We start from the raw sequence: 18,465 nt of genomic DNA, 5'->3' as shown, positions 1-18,465 counted from the left end.
TTTTGATTTTTACAAATTAATGAATTGTTTCAATTCAATATCGCAGCTTTTATTCACTTTTTTTTTTCACTTAAAAATACCGAGATCAAAAACTTTTCCATTACTTTTGAAAGGAACTTTAAAATTCATAAAAAGATAATTTCTTTCAACACATAGTAAATTTACTAAACGTATAATATAACTTTAATCCGTTAAATAGGAGAAATGCATAGATTTAATATATAATAAATCCAGTAATAAAGGTCAGTTTTAAAATGTTTAAATTAGTACATATTCATGAACTCAAAATTATAAATTAAGATAAGAGGGATACTTCATATAATATAAATTAAGAAAAGAGGGATATACTTCATATATCCTTTTCCTCTATCAACATTTAATTATTTTTTTTAATAAATTATACCAACTGATTCAAATTATAGTTTTAATAAATTTCGCTATAAAAATTTGCACATTGCAAGTGAAGAATTATGATTTAAATTTAATCATTATAAACTAGTTCAGAGGTTAAATTTGTTGAAAATGTCAAATATGATTTTTTTTAATCCTATCAACAAATATGCAGGTTCAGGAATCAAATTAGCTGAAAATGTCAAATATGATTTTTTTTTTTTAATATCTCTAAACAAAATTTAGTCATCATTCTATTCCTATCAACCAAAAACAATATTAGTTTATGTTGTCGAAGGGAAATTGCATGTTTAGATTAATAAATTATAGGAAATAGCTATTGTCAATTAATTGGTTTTCCAATTTTAAAAGTAGTGTGTAAATGGTTAATATGGAAATTGTCAAAACTTGAGAGAAATATACATTTTTTCCAACTTATACTTTGCTTTAGTTGTCATTCAATGACTGTGGGATGTTTAGTTATACTTTGCTACGTAGTAATTAAAGGAAAAAAAAAGAAAGAAAGTAAATCTCAAAATAAAATAGAGAAAAGCTTATTTTATGGTGAAAAAAACAAACAGAAAAAAAGTCACTTTGTAAGAAACATTTTTACAATACACCAAAGAAAGAGCTTAATTATAAAACATAATTAGGAGATTAAATCATCTACGACTCTCCCGGATAGTCACCAGGTCCACCTTTTCTTGAATCACGCGGAGGCACTCGAGATTAGCTGTTTACCCCATTTGTTTTTAGCAAATTCAAGTCAAGGGTTTGAACTTTGATCCAGTGAAAAAAAAAAAGACATGTGATAATTCTGAATTTAAACTGTTTTTTCACAAAATGACTCAAAAGACTCAGTTCTATCATGGTTTTACTTCCAAATTCTAAACTTAACACCAATTTTATATTGGTAAAATTAATTTTAAATGATGGAATTGATACTCACTTACCGCATAATCTTTAACAGACATGAAAAAAATTAATCACATCACACTTAATTGACATTTTTAATTTAAATATTACATTAAAAATATTTATAATTACATTACATTATGTTTTATTACCAACTTATTAAACATTAGCTTAATATTTATATATATTATATATAAAGAGATAGGTTTAGATTATAAAATCATTTCAAAAAACAAATCTTTATTTCCATGGATGGATTTATAGATTAAGTCTTGGCAAATCTAAAATCTTCATTTGAATAGGAAAAATTTATTGTCTACGTACACTTGGGGCCACGCCAATAAATTTTTTTTTTTTAAAAGAAAGTTACTGTTTTGTGCTTTTGTTCCTTGGTATACACTAAAAAATACATTTGTTTGAACCAAAATAGTAGTTATAATTTGCTTGGTTTATAAGTGGATCTATATACCGAGTATAGGTAAGTCTTTCCCTCAATTATATTTTTTCTCTTTTTTTTTCTCATTGCATAGTGAAAAATAACTTCATTTCATGTAAATACTTATATATTCATAAACTTGATCTAGACAAGTATATCTATCCAATATAATTAACAACTTAATTATACGGACCTTCAATCATGTTTTTCAATATCATAAACAAAATTGAAGTAACTTGAAATATTGATGCATATGCTAAATCAATTAAAAATAATTTTTTGGTTCAAACGTAATAATTTTTTTCTTAATAGAAATGAGTTAAAATTTCAGTAAGAGTTATCTTTTGTTTCATTTATTCTTCAATAGTTACATACACTTTTTATATTATTATTATGGATTTATCTTCAAACAGATATAATTACACTGATTCCCTAATTAAACTAAAAATTATTTAGACGTCAAATTGAATTATGAAATTTATATATAACATGTTCTTCACCCAATTAAATTGTAGTAATGAAGTTCTAACAACATGGATTACTAATTAAGTGATTTTGATTATTGGGTTAATTTTGGTGAGGGGTTGCTATTAACTTATTAGGGGGGCTTATTTGAATAACTTGGAAGTAGAGTGTGAATGGCCTTTGAAAGAGATGCTTAGTTTGATTAGGTCTCAACATGGCATTGTCACAATTGGGCCTACAGATTCATCTCATCAGAGTAATCAGACAATCATATTACTTCTTCTTCTGTGCCAAAAATATACATCCTTTAAAATTTTTGGATATGAATTAAGAAAATAATTAATTTTTTAAATTATAAAATTAAAAGTAATTTGAAAAAACAGTTGTTATATGTAACGTAAATCAAAATAATATTGAAAAAAACATCATTTATTATTTTTTTGAAATATTAAAAATAATTTATATTTTGATAAAAGTTAGAGTGTGACTGGATTTCTAATAATTAGTCTATTAAAACAGGCTGGCTAGAATCTAAATTAGGTTTAAATTATTGTTCTAAATCCCGCCTAAAGGGTAAAAAAGGGAATTGCCCTAGTATATATTGATTTGGTCGAAAGGGTGTCACGTTAGCTTGAGTCTAATCTAAGGTAGAAGAGTACAAGAAGGTGGATTTTGACCAACAAAACCTCATTGTTTAAGCAGATGAAAAGTGACAGAAATGCATTCATATTTGATGGGTTTTGATTGATATTTTTCATTTAAAATAAAAAAAAAAAAAGTTTCCTTTTCAATGCTTGCTTTCAATTTAAATGATTCAGTTACCAAAATCATAAAGCAATTAAACAAACTTTTCAAGGATAAAATTGTCCCTTTCAATTGTGAGTTTCCTTGAAAGCTCTCTCCTCCATCAATGGTTTGGCATTATCAACATCTTTCTTTTTCTTTATTTCTTTTTTTTTTTTAGTATTATTATTATTTTATATTTCTTTTCTTTTTCAGGTGTCTCTATCAACTAGAGAGAGTAGAATTTTAGCTGAAGCAACTAATAGAAAGTGTTAAATAGTTCATTGGCTTGGCTACCTAACAACTCAAGCCACGGCCAATTATAAGTAGGCTTTTAACTATATTATTATATTTTATGTAGTCAATTTAATAATTTTTCTTTATATTAACTTATATCATTTTGAATTTGTTTGGTACACATCTCTCTCCGTTGTCTTTCTTCTTTTTCTTTTAAGATTCCTACGCGTGTCTCCATATTTAAATATAAATAATTTTAATCATTTCGATGGTGATAATTTTAAATTTTACAGTTTTAATTTTATAAATAAAATTTATATATAAATACAGCTTATCTATGTTTTTTCAATCATTTATTGATTTAAAGAAATACTAAATTTTGAGTAAGATTATATATTCAAAATTTAGAAGTGCCACTGTTGAAAATATTTTATTTACCTAAATAATATATATGATTCAAGAATAAATTAGTATCGCCCAAAACGTAGATAATAGATGGTGAGAAAAAAAAAAATTAATTTTGAGGTGGAATGCAAAAAATTTATCCTTTTCTTCTTTTCTTTTAATTTTTAAATTTAACCCTTTTATTTTAAAATATTTGCCAATTATGTGGCAATTTTTTTTTCCATGTTAATTATCTAAATCGAGGGTATTATGGTAATTAGCTCTTATTTTTATTTTGTACAGATTAGCTACTTAAGTAGAATAATAATACATTTACAAAATAAGAAATGCGATAATGTTACATTTTTGGAAGGAAATACTTATTTGGAAATTCGCTTTTCTAGAAATCAATCTTATATAAAAATACTAAATTCCAACAGGTAAATATACATATTCATTAAAATCATACCGCCATTTTAAGGAATTTAATAATGGAGTTATTTTTGGAATATAGGCCAAAAAAAAATACTAAAAGAATAGATAAAGAAATTTTGTCAATTCAATTACATTTAATGAAATCTGAGTGCGTTATAGATAATAACTAAAATGGTTAAAACACAGCATGTTGTGGAATTTTGAATAGCTTTTTAGCTAAAGTTTATCATTTTGACTAAAGTCAAAATACCATTTCAATTATTTATAACGTTGGGCGACTTAATATTTATACGAGCATTTACAGTTTAAGAGAAACATTATTTTATTTACTAATATTTTATAAAATGTTAAATAGTTGACGCCTACTAATACAGCTAACAACTATTATAATAATATTACTATGACAAAGTGCCAACCGAATCAATACCTTGAAGTGGCTAATAAATAATAAAAAAAGGTTAAAACATTGAGTGGTCAACCAATCATTAGACAAACCTAATTGACCACCCACATTTTTAAATGCCAAGGATAAAAATCACTTACTTATTTTATTATTCGCTACAAGGTATGAATCGACCAGTGGAAATTACTCTTCAAATCAATTCTAATATGCTTGATACCAATAAGATTAGGGGTTGGGTTAGCATTCAACTATTAAATAGAATCAATCGATTTTGTTTGCTTTTTTATTAGTCGAACGGATATTCCAATTTTTCGACACACTCTTTAACCGAGCATTACATATCTTTTAATTATTTAATCCTTTGTATTTATGTTTGCTAATTGTTCTATATTATTTAATCCTTCGTATTGGTAATTCTAACCATTTATTGGGAGAAAAAAAAAGTAATAATTTTTTAAAAAATTCTCCTAAAGTAACTATCAAGCTAGCGTGCATTGACCGTTGGGTGTGTACTCAAAGTTCTAAAGTCAACAAAATTAACATCATATTGCAATATTTCAACACAAACTGATCTCTAGTTAGGGCCCAATGCTTGAAACTTTTAGAGTATATAATGGGTGATGAAGGAATTGATATGCCGTGATTACTCTTCTCTTTTAATAGAAGAAAGTAATTGAATGGTTAAAATGGCTTCCTATGCTATCCCAATCCTTTTCCTCATTTTGTTTGCATCTTATAATACTGCTATTGCTCGAACAACTCGAGTCCCCAAAACCAGTAAGGCTCTCTCTTCTCTCTTCTACTTCTAGTTCTAGTTCTAGTAATAATACTGATATTTACGTTTTGATGTAAAGATACTAAATATTCAAACCATCAATTTCTTATTTAGTGGTAGTTGCAGATGAAAATAAAGAGAACCTAAGGGTTATTGGAGAAAGTAAAACTGGAGTGGGCGATCGTGGTTCACCCGGCGGCGGACCAGGTAGCGGTGGGTGATATTTTGTCATACATATAAAAAATAAGTGCACACGGTTTACAAGTTCCAAATTAGGAATTTATGTTTGTCTCGTGTATGACTATATATATATATACATAAGCATTTGAAAATAAAGTGAGATTGATAATTAAATATATTTTATCAAAATTATCATGATCTTGATAAAGGTTGTGTTTTACTGTATCTCTTCTGCTCTCGTTTGTTATAATGTGAACTTGACTTGCATAGAAAATTTTTCAAAAAATAATGCTGTCCGGTCAACTCTTACAAATGATATATCTATAAAAACATGTAAAAAACACATAAATTGTGAATATGTCGGAGCAATAATATATCCATAACGGTAATATTCTTAATCAATGTTAAAAAAGAAATGATTGGAAAATCATTGTTAGTTAATAATTCAATTCCAAAAAATAGGCAAAATTATCAAGAAAGTGAGAAATGTACAAATAGTTGAGCATCATATGAAATAGTCAACCTATGATGCACGGACATGGAAATGGGAATGTAACATCCCTTCCCGGTCCACCCGTAAACCCGAATAAACCGAGTCGAGACGTTACAAACTAGTTGACTTTATGCCTTGACATGCTGAAGTCATAATGTATATTGAATATAATAGCATGCTGATGTTGTATACAAAAATAATGTAATTTATATTTACAAAAAATGATACTAGTGTCAAAATGAAATGGGCCCAACTGTGTGCCCTGTACATGCCATGAAAAGGATAGACAAAAGATACACATCCAAATGAGTAGCTACCCTGAAGACTGAGTCTTCTACAGATGAACTGCAGCAGTTGTAAGTTGACTCTCTACGGTCCAATCTCAAAACCTGCGAGTTAAACAGGTAACTCGCTGAGCAAATAAAGCTCAGTGGATATCTCAACATATAAAGAAACAATTAAGCACATACATAGATAGAAATAAGCATGTAAATGCATATGGATAATTAAAACATATAAGCACATATAGCATGATCCTTTCCTTATACCTTGATTATCTTTTGTACTGTTTATAATACTGTATGATTCATGAAAGGTTATGGCAAGATATCTGTATGGCTCCATAAGGTTATAGTGAAACCGAAGTGATAAGAAAAAACTGTATGAAACTGGATGAATACTGTATGCTTGGCTGCTATGGCCCATATATAATCATATCCACTCAACGGCCTGTAGCCGGAGTATCAAACTGTATGAGGTGCAGATCTGCTATCCTATGTCGCGACATAGCCTTATCTACATGGTTTCTGCCTAACCTCAATGGAGCCTAATGTTGGTATGTCAATAATATAACACAACATCATATTCATAGTTCATAACTTCATAAATCATAATGTTTATTTGATTTCGCATCATTTGTATGCTTGCATGTTGTTTTGATGCATGATTTAATGTTGTATTTTTGTTGTAAAATGATTGGAGGCATACAAGTTGAGCAAAGGAATCCAATTGCATAGAAAAGAAGTCCAAAAGTGCATGAAAACACAAGTCGCGAGCGCGCCTTGCAAAGTCGCAAGCGCGTAATGCACACCTGAAGGTCAGTGAGTTTCCAGGTGAAAGTCGCGAGCGCGTATTGCAAAGTCGCGAGCGCGAGATGCAAAAATCAGAGTCAATGTGTTATCGGGCACAAGTCGTGAGCGCGCACTTGAAAGTCGCAAGCGCGTAGAGTGCAAAATGAGAGACAGTGAGTTTCAGGTGAAAGTCGCGAGCGCGCAAATGAAAATCACGGTCGCGTACAGTGCAAAATGAGAGACAGTGAGTTCCCAGGCCAAATTCACGAGCGCGCGAAGAAGGTCGCGAGCGCTTACAGGCCAAGGGTCAAGTCGCGAGCACGCAGTGCAAAATCGCGAGCGCGTAAAACACCAAATGAGAGTCAAAGAGTTTCAGGTGGAAGTCGCGAGCGCGCAAATGAAAATCGCGATCGCGAGCTCTTCATGCAATTCGCGCGCGCGCGTTTTCCAGCCTGCACAGTCTGTACTCTTTTGATCATATCTCTCAATATACAACTCCGATTTGGATGATTCAAAAACCCAAATAAAGATAACACACAGAGGAACAAATAACTCTTCTATGACACTTCCTAATTCCATCAATAAAGGGGTTAAAAATCAAGATGAAGTTACTGGTAAAATTTCCAGCAAAACCTGTTTCAGCATAAACTCACTATTTACTTCATTTATTCAATACTTCCCCTGTTTTCCCCTGTTTTCTCACCATTACCAGTCCTCCCACTCAACATGAAGCAATATTGTCTCATTAGCAACACACCACACAAATTCTCATGCAAAGAAAATGGTAAATGAAAAGAGATATCAAACCTTTACTCCAAAAAGCTTGAGCTTTTCTTTAGCTTCTTTTTTCTACAATCTTTGAACTCCCTTCTCCTATACACATCAACATTCTTATAACTTAGCTACAATATAGCTCAATTAGAGGTTGAATAACATAAAGCTTCAAAATATTCTACTTACTTGGAGAAAATTGAGGTTGCCTTAAACTACCATGAAAATGGATGGAGAAAGGAAGGAGATGAAGAAGATGAAGATAAGGATGAAAATGGGAAAGTGAAATGGTTATTACGGGTAGGCCACCAAAATCAATGAATTTTTATGTAAAACTTCCTAAATGGTACCTCAATGGTCAACAGGTTACTACTAAAGACCCAAACTTGGTCTTTTAATGCAAATAAATCCTCACCCACATGCTTTGATCTATTTCTCTCAATCAAGTAAGTCCACTTATAACCCATTCTACCCCACCCGGGTTTGGTTTGGCCCGACTCAACTCGACTCTATGAAAAGACTCGACTCAGTGCTAAGACTCGACTCGGTAGGATGTCACAGGGAAAACACGAAAACGTGGAAAGGACACGGGTAAACGATATTTTCAAAACTATAAAAAACAGAAATGTGTGGGAAATGCGTAAATATAAAAAATATAGAGGTTTATTTGTAAAATTAAAAATATAGAAATAAATATAAAAATAATTTAGAAAGAGTTCCTTTATAATTTTTAAAGGACAATCAACCAAAATAAAGTTTTCTAAAAATAAATCATTAAATCATATCCAAAAGAGAGAAAAATGTTTATAAGTTTCATACTCAATAAAGAAAAAAGAAAACAAAATATTCGAATGTCAAAATGGAAAAAGATAATGAAATTCTGTTAAATTTGAGTTTTGAATATTGAAATTAAAAATATGATTATTTGTCCTTTCCCAAATAGGATTTGCAAACGCCCATATTATTCAAAGCTTGTAGTAAGAAGGGGTTTCGTTCTAGTGCCCGAAAATAATATTTCATCCAAATTTGATTTGTATTTGAAATCTGATTTTTTTTTCTTTAATGCAAGAAACATTTCCGAGGGGGGAAACAGATGTCTAATTTTCAGTATTTAAGGAAACAGATTCGATATGTTTCCAAGCCGTTTCCGTTTTCGAAACGGGGAAACATCAAGCCTCTCGCGTGTTCATGTATTACAGTACTCAACATTCGTATTATAATAGTCAAACATTAAGGAAAATCTAAAAATTCAATTAAGCTATCCACAAGAAAATGAAGTAAGAGAAGGAAAAACTAAATACCATATATTTCATTAGTTTATAGTAAATCTGCTTTAATTCTAATATATTTATGGAGCCTCTTCGATAATATTATTGCATTTTTTGATTTTTTGATTTATTTTTTTCTGGAAAGAACAACGTTAAATACTCTTGGACTAATCTCTCATGAGAGTATTAATTTGTGCATGCATGCATGCACATATAATCTATATCAATCTTCATTACTGATGTCCATTGCATTCTTATTATAAAGTTTAGCATCTTTAACATTCTCTAACTTATAAACTGAAAATTTTATTCACATAATAAATTATCCTAATTAAATGATTTAAAGCTAAATTTTAGCTAGTATCTATTTCAGTTGCCTCTTTTAACCTTTATTTCTTCTTTTTTAGTCTACATTTTCATATTAATGTTATAGATTAATCCCTCTTGTTTCTTTCTATATAATTTACTTAATCAGTAAAGAGAAACAAAAATAAAAATAAAATAAGAAAAAGCGCACATTATATCTACATGTTCTTTCACCAGAAAATCATTTTTCATTTCTCTTCCTCCAAATATGAAGGAAGACATCAAGTTACGAAGATAAGATTCATATATTAAATTCCAATTAATCTAGGATTAAGGCTTCATTGTTATTGTCTGTCTATGCTTATTTGATTAAGCTTATCTATTTATCTATGATAATTTCTTTACATAATATTCTAGGCTCCGTTTCTTTCCGTAAAATAACTTGTAGGAAAATAACTTGTTGAAAAATATTTTCATTGAAAATATATTTTCCAAATAACTTATTTTCCATTTTTTGGTTGTAATATTGAAAATTAGTTAAAAATATTAAAGTCTTTATCTCATAAGACCATAAAAAATATTAATAATAATAGAAATTTTATAATTTAAAAATTTTATTCTTAAATACGAAAAGAATGCAAAAAAAAATGTAAATTATGAAAGTCATCGGTGGTCGGTGGTGGTCGTCGGTGGGAAATGGTGACCGGTGGTAGTGATTATGATGATTAATAAATTAAAAAATATGGATTTATAAGGTTTGCCAATGTCCAGAAAATATTTTACTCTCTCGAAAATGGGAAGTATTTTCCTTAAAAAATAACTTAATTTTCCTTTGATCAGTAAAATATTTTCCGTTGACTTATTTTCCTGAACGCTGCAAACAAAAGAAAATTGTGAAAAATATTTTCTTGTAAGTTATTTTGCAAAAACAAACGTAGCCCCGGTCTCTCTTTGTTTATAATTAATGAAGTTTGTCTTAATTTTTTCAGAATTAACAAAGTTATCCTACTATATTGTTTTAAAGGAAAAGAAAATTGATCTTCAAAAATAAAATAGATAAATTAGGGTGAAAAAATAAACTGCAAAATAAAAATTGAAGCAACATTATTTATAGTGCTTACATTTTTTTTTTTAAATTAGTTTTTATGTAGTTTTTTATATAAAAAAAACACAATATCGAACTTTTTAACCAAATATATTTATTTATTATGCATGTAACTACGAAAGAAATTTACTCTTTAAAATAATATATTTTCTTAATTCCACCATTCTCATTTCTTTGAATTTTTTTTTCACCCTCCTATATGATTAAAAACGGTCTATAGCCGGAGTCTTCTATTGCCTTGTCCTGCTCGTTTTGAATCACGTGGAGGCAACTGCATTTTACATTCCTCGAAAACCCTAAGCTTCACTCTATTTTCATATGCAATTACCAAAAAATAAGAAATTAATTTCACTTGTCTCTCAAAGAAATAATTATAATTTTCTAATGAAATTAATTTTTGGTGGAATTTAATCAATATTTTCAACATAGTAATATTTTTTAACAATTCAAATAATAATTATAATTGCAATTAATTTCATATAAATAATAATTATTCTCAAATAGAATGATCAGACTCAATTTAAAAGAGAGAGGAGAGAGCCTTAGAGGCTTTGGAGACTTGAGTTGTTTGAGCAGCAACAATATTATAAGATGCCAGCAAAATGAGGACAATGACGATAGAGATTGCATATGAAAATGATGTCGTTTTAACCATTTTTGCTGTTTGTTCAGTTTCTTGTATAGTAAAAGAGAAGAACTGTCTGAAATTAATAACTCATTCTTCAATTTCAAAACCATTTTATACTGAAACAAATTTATGAATTGGATTGCAAATTTTTCCTTAAAAATCAAAATTGCAATATAATATTTTTGTTGATTGAAACTTGGAAGGAAGGGGTCAATGGTCGTCACTATACGCATTTCAAATAAGAGTTTATAGTATACAATAGTCAGTAAAAGCTAGCTTGATAGTTACTTTGTTCATATGTAATGAATTGCTTCAATTCAATATCCAGTTACTTTGTAATGAATAACTTGATAGTTTAAAACAATGTTTTAAACTCAAGAAATTGCTCCCATGGCTGTTTAATGAAAGCTCCATTGCTGCTGGTTCAAAGACTCAAGCTCAAGTTAATTGTATTACTAGCAATCGGTGGACAAATGATCCTCATTGGGTTGTCGATTCAGGTGCAAATCAGCATGTGGTAGAAGATTTAAAGAATCTGGCTATTCATTCAGATTATGAAGGCAGTGATAATGTTTTCCTTGGTGATGGTAAATCCTATCCAATTTCTCATACAGGGACTGTTACCTTAAATTCTGCCACCAAGCCTTTGAGTTTAAAGAATGTTTTATGTGTTCCTGCTCTTGACAAGAATCTTATTTCTGTTTATAAATTGTGCACTGATAATAATGTTGAGGTGACATTTAATCCCTTTCTGTTTACTGTGAAGGATTTGAGCACGGGGGTGCTGCTAGCGGAAGGGAAGCCCATTAATGACATTTATGAATGGCCGCCCAATCTATCAAGAGGTTCTTCTTTGAACATTAATCATATTGTTGCTTCTTCACAGCCCCTATGGCATCGTCGGCTAGGCCACCCTTCAATACCTATCTTGCGTCTTATTTTGCAGTCATTTGATTTATTAGTTTCAAACAATAATTTCTTTTGTGATTCATGTAAGTGCAACAAAATGCACAAGTCTCCATTTTTTGAGTCCACTATGACAAGCTCTGCTCCATTGGAGTTAATTTATAGTGACGTTTGGGGACCGTCACCGGTCACTTCTATTGATGAATTTCGGTATTATATCATTTTTGTCGATCATTTTACCAAATTTGTGCGGTTGTTTCCTTTGAAAAGAAAATCTGACGTGTCTTCAATTTTTCCGGTATTTCAGAATCTTGTTGAAAACTACTTCAATAGGAAAATTAAATCAATCTATTCGGATAATGGGGGGGGGGGAATTTATACACCTGAAAGCTTACTTGCAAGAAAAAGGGATTTCTCATTTACTTACTCCACCCTACACACCAGAACATAACGCCACAGCTGAGCGTCGACATCGACACATTGTCGAAACCGGGCTCACATTACTTCATCAAGCCAATCTACCCCTATCTTTTTGAACATATGCTTTTCAGACAGCCGTATATTTAATCAATAGAATGCCAACCTCTATTTTGGATAATAAATCACCTTTCTACTGTCTTCATGGCAAAGAACCCAATTATGCTAAATTAAAGGTTTTTGGGTGTTTATGTTATCCTTGGATTCGTCCATTTAATAAACATAAACTGGAAGAATGTTCTCTTCCTTGTGTTTTTATTGGGTATTCAGCTACTCAAAGTGAAAAGTGCTATGATCCTCATTCATCCAAAATCTATCTTTCTCGTCATGTTGACTTTATAGAATCTGACTTTCCGTTTAATTCTCTAGCCACAGCTTTAGAACGACCTGATTCTCATACATTAGATACCTGGTCACCCATACATTTTATTTTACCAATGTCTGCAGGTCTTGACAGTAGTGGGCAACCAAATTATGTGAACCCTGATTCCTCGACTTCTCCTTCGCTAGTTCAGCAACAACCCGAACACAGTAACATCTCAGATTCTGGTTTAGGTACTGAAATTTCTAATTCACCTATTTTATTACCTACTCCAAGTGATGTTGTGAGCAGCTTACTGTTGGCCTCTAATCTCAATCAGAATGTACATCCAATGGTGACACGCAGCAAAAATCAAATTCGAAAGCCAATTAATAGACTGTGTCTATCCACTGAAGTTCAATCTGACATTCAATTTGTTCCCAAGACTGTTGCTCAGGCATTGAAGGATCCGAAGTGGCGATCTGCCATGGAAGAAGAATATCAAGCCCTCATGAAGCAGAAAACTTGGAGTTTGGTTCCTTTGGAAAAAGCAAATAATGTTGTTAACTGTAAATGGCTGTTTCGCATAAAGCATGATTCCAAGGGAATTCCAGTTCGGTATAAAGCACGTTTGGTGGCACGAGGATTTACTCAAAGACCAGGACTTGATTTTGATCAGACCTTCTCTCCTGTTACAAAACATTCCACAGTTCGGGTTCTACTATCTATTGCTGTTAGTAAAAATTGGCCTCTTCGACAGGTGAATGTCAATAATGCCTTCCTTCATGGCAAATTAAATGAAGATGTGTTTATGGAGCAGCCACCTGATTTTATTCAACATCACAATTTGAAATTTGTGTGCAAATTGGAGAAGTCTCTCTACGGATTAAAACAAGCTCCAAGGGTGTGGTACTCTGCTTTAACGTCGTTTCTGATAGCTGCTGGTTTTCAGCAATCCAAATCAGATTCTTGCCTATTTATATATCATCGACAAGGGACTGTTCTTTATTTACTAGTTTACGTTGATGATATAATTATTACTGGGAGTAGTGCTATGCGAATTGAAGCATTCATTAATCAATTGGGTAAGGCATTCTCTATTAAAGATTTGGGGAACCTTCACTATTTTCTGGGTGTTGAGGTCAAGAGAACAGCCACGGGTCTGTTTCTCTCACAACATAATTATATACGTGACCTTCTAGAGAAAGCTCACATGCATGAAGCCAAATCTGCATCTACACCAATGTCTTCGACCATGACCCTCAATTCTTCAGATTCTGCTTGTTTACAAGATGCTACTGTCTATCGAGCTCTAATAGGAAGTTTACAATACCTATTGCTTACAAGACCAGATGTGGCATTTGTTGTTAATAAACTAGCGCAATACACATCAAAGCCGACTGAAAAACATTGGACTGCTCTTAAACGGCTTTTGCGGTATTTGGTTTGTACATTTGATTTTGGATTGAATCTTTGTAGACAAACTGATGATGATTTACATGCATTCTTTGATGCGGATTGGGCGGGAAATCACGATGATAGGACCTCAACTAGTGCCTACATAATTTTTCTAGGAAAGAACCCAGTTGCCTGGTCTTCAAAGAAGCAGAAAACTGTAGCCAGAAGCTCAACTGAAGCTGAATATAAATCCGTAGCCTCCACAGCAGCTGATTTGGCATGGGTCAGAAATTTATTAGATGAATTGCAGTTTCCAAGACCCAAATCTCCGGTGATCTACTGTGATAATTTGGGAGCTACTTATGTTGCAGCAAACTCTGTCTTTCACTCCCGCATGAAACACATTGCCATAGATTATCATTTTGTACGGCAACACGTGCAAAATGGAACTCTTCGAGTCACTCATATCTCAGCAAAAGACCAACTTGCTGATATGCTAACAAAGCCCTTATCTTTCACAGCATTCAGCAATTTCAGAAACAAGATTGGTGTTACAGACTATACACCATCTTGCAGGGGCGTATTAGATAAGATAACAACGTAGTTGTTACAAAGACTTATTCAAATTCTATTCTGTTATATTTAGATATATACAAGTTCCTTGAAACAAGGATTAGAAGAGTCTGTAATCATGTATTTAAATTACACTTGTATGTGAATAGATTATCACTTCCTCTAATCGTTTTAAATCTTACACAGCCTATTGAGCTTCATCGCCAAATCAAAAATGCCTTCATCTGTTACAACCCCAGAAAAAGATGCCAAAGCCAAAGACCCATTTGGATTGAAACGAGAATAATACTGAGGAAAACTGATATCAAGGTCTTCAAGCAATGTAAAAGAATTCCCGATTACAAATAAATCACTATCTTGTAAAGATCCAATCTTTGAGCAATTCAACTTTCTCAAATTCCTCATCCTCAATCCTAATTCTCTCACACCCATTAAAGGAAAAAGGTTCTGTTTTGAGAAACTGAGGGTTTCGAGGTCTAACCCAGATTTAGAGATTTGATAAAGAAGGGAATTGAGGTCACCCTCGAATTCACGAATTTCAATTTCCTTCAGATTCCGGAATCTACTGAGAAGACAGGGAAGGAAAGTTAATACACTTTACAAAATCCAGATCCACAATTGTTTTTTCTTTTTTCTTTTTCCCTTTAAATTATTTATTTGCACCAAGTGATAATAAGTTCAATTCAGTTTCAGGGCTCATTATATATATATATATATATATATATATATATATATATATATATTTAACATAAATCAATGGATGTGTTAACTTCGTTTACGTATGAAGCTGTGCTTTTCTCAAAGACAGCATTATTGACACCAATAGAAGTAGATATCATATTATCAAGCATTAGTTTTGTCACAAATGATTAAATTAATTCATTAATTGTTCTTTTAAAGAAGGTATTATTAATTAATATTTAGTAGAATGTAAATGAAGATTGGGAAATCATTAGGGTTTGTAATCTATTTGTAAATTGTGTGATTTTAAATTGACTTGTATTTGTAGTTTGCTTCTGTAATTGTAACATAATACCCATATGGTTTGATATGAAGAATAGTTTGTGAATATTCATATGTATGCTATGAGATTTTTATTAAGCAAAATATATACATTATTTCAGTTGCCTCTTTTAACCTTTATTTCTTGTTTTTTGGTCTACATTTTCATATTAATTTTATAAAAATAAAATAAGAAAAAGAGCACATTATATCTAAATGTTCTTTCACCAAAAAAATATTTTTCATTTCTCTTCCTCCAAATATGAAGGAAGACATCAAGTTACGAAGACGAGATTCATCTATTAAATTCCAATTAATCTAGGATTAAGGCTTTATTGCTATTGTCTGTCTATGCTTATTTGATTAACCTTATCTATTTATTTATGATAATTTCTTTACATAATAATATAGGCTTCGTTTCTTTCTGTAAAATAACTTTTAGGAAAATAACTTGTTGAAAAATATTTTCATGGAAAACATTTTCCTTGAAAAATATTTTCCAAATAACTTATTTTCCGTTGTTTGGTTGTAATATTGAAAATTAGTTAAAAATATTAAAGTCTTTATCTCATAAGACCATAAAAAATATTAATAATAATAGAAATTTTATAATTTAAAAATTTTATTCTTAAATACAAAAAGAATGCAAAAAAAATGTAAATTATGAAAGTCATCGGTGGCCGGTGGTAAATGGTGACTGGTGATAGTGATTATGATGATTAATAAATTAAAAATATGGATTTATAAGTTTTGCCAATGTCCGAAAAATGTTTTACTCTCTCAAAAAATGGAAAATTATTTTCTTTAAAAAATGACTTAATTTTCCTTTGACTAGAAAAATATTTTCCGTTGACTTATTTTTCTGAACACCCCAAACAACGGAAAATTGTGAAAAAAAATTTTTTGTAAATTATTTTACGAAAACAAACGTAGCCCTAATCTCTCTTTGTTTATAATTAATGAAGGTTGTCTTAATTTGTCCAGAATTAACAAAGTTATCCTACTATATTGTTTTAAAGGAAAAGAAAATTGATCTTCAAAAATAAAATTGATAAATTAGGGTGAAAAAATAAACTGCAAAGTAAAAATTGAAGCAACATTATATATAGTGCTTACATAGTATTTTTTTAAAAAAAAAAAAAAAATTAGAATAGAGGGTTTAAACTCCAAAAAGAAAAAGCTTCGTCTTTATGTTTTTATGTAGTTTTTTATATAACAAAATACACAATATCGAACTTGTTAACCAAATATATTTATTTATTATGCATATAACAACCAAAAAAATTTACTCTTTAAAAATAATATATTTTCTTAATTCCACCATTCTCATTTCTTTGAATTTTTTTTTTTCACCCTCCTATATGACTAAAAACGGTTTATAGCCAGAGTCTTCTATAAACCCGGTTGTCCTGCTGGGCTTGAACCACGCGGAGGCACTTGAGTTTTACGTTCTTCAAAAGCCCTTAACTTGTCTTTATTTTCATCTGCAACCAGTAAATAAGGAAGTGCACTTGTCATCATTACGAAACACCATATATATGTATATATAATTTCATCATAGTATAGAAGAGAGCCGCTTACAGGTTTTGGGGAGTTGAGTTGTTTGAGTAACAACAATGTTGTGAGATGCAAACAAAATGAGGAAAAGAACGATAGGGATTGCATATGAATAGGATGCCTTTTTAGCCATGTTTCTGTTTGGTTAGTTTGTTGTAATAAAAAAGAGAATACTAATATATATATATATATATATATATATATATATATATATATATATATATATATATATATATGCCCTTTGTTGATTTAAACTTGGATGGAAAAAATCAATACCGCGTTTTGCGGTAGGTTCATAGTTACTTCGTCTATGTGGAATTTTTTTCCTCTTTATTTGAATAAATTCTCAATTACTTTTTTTTTTATTAAATTACTTGGAAATTAATTGGAGACTAAAATTTTATAGTTTAGACTTCAAGTCATTATCTTTTTTTCTTACTTTAAAAAGTTGACGCCAAGTGAATAAACGTGTAATAGACGTTTTGAAAAAAAATGATAAAGTAAAAAGAGTGATAAATTAATTTCTAAATATAAACAGTTTGTTTTAGAAAATGACCTAAAATTCAAGTCTATCATGGAAATTTTATCAACTTTAAATAAACAACAACTATATCACCGTAGTCTTTACGCTCCTTAAAAAAGAAAAACATGAATTCTATTAATTAATTAATTATAATATCATTTGAATACAATTCCAAAAGCTTTCCTATCTCTTTTTAATAGTAAAAATGATTTTAACAGGCTTTGGAGACTTGAGTATGACCAGCAACAATATTATAAGATGCCAGCAAAATGAGGAAAATGACGATAGAGATTGCATATGAAAATGATGCCGTTTTAACCATTTTTGCTGTTTGTTTAGTTTCTTGTATAGTAAAGAGAAGAACTGTATGAAATTAATAATTCATTCTTCAATTTCAACACCATTTTATACTGACACAAATTTTTGAATTGGATTGCAAATTTTTCGTTAAAAATCAAAATTGCAATATAATATTTTTGTGGATTGAAACGAAGGTTATTATAACCAAGAGAAAAGAGAAAAATAGTAATAATTTTTTTAAAAATTCTCCTAAAGTAACTATCAAGCTAGCGTGCATTGAACATTGGGTGTGTACTCAAAGTTCTAAAGTCAACAAAATTAACATCATATTGCAATATTTCAACACAAACTGATCTCTAGTTAGGGCCCAATGCTTGAAACTTT

The 18,465-nt window shown here is 30.4% G+C and overlaps 1 long non-coding RNA gene across 1 annotated transcript; it reads left to right on the top strand.

Annotated features, from left to right (window-relative positions):
- Window positions 1–5,040: 5,040 nt before the first annotated feature.
- Window positions 5,041–5,601, top strand: LOC149499342 (uncharacterized). The gene is made up of 2 exons (XR_016322197.1): window positions 5,041–5,225; window positions 5,338–5,601. It is a non-coding gene; the product is annotated as an uncharacterized LOC149499342 (long non-coding RNA).
- Window positions 5,602–18,465: the final 12,864 nt, after the last annotated feature.

The sequence above is a fragment of the Jatropha curcas genome, chromosome 1 (assembly GCF_041381405.1).
Source record: "Jatropha curcas cultivar XTBG-Jc1 chromosome 1, XTBG_Jcur_1.0, whole genome shotgun sequence".
Classification (NCBI taxonomy): domain Eukaryota; kingdom Viridiplantae; phylum Streptophyta; class Magnoliopsida; order Malpighiales; family Euphorbiaceae; genus Jatropha; species Jatropha curcas.
Note: the sequence above shows the minus strand (reverse complement) of the source record. Positions and strands in the feature narration are given on the sequence as shown.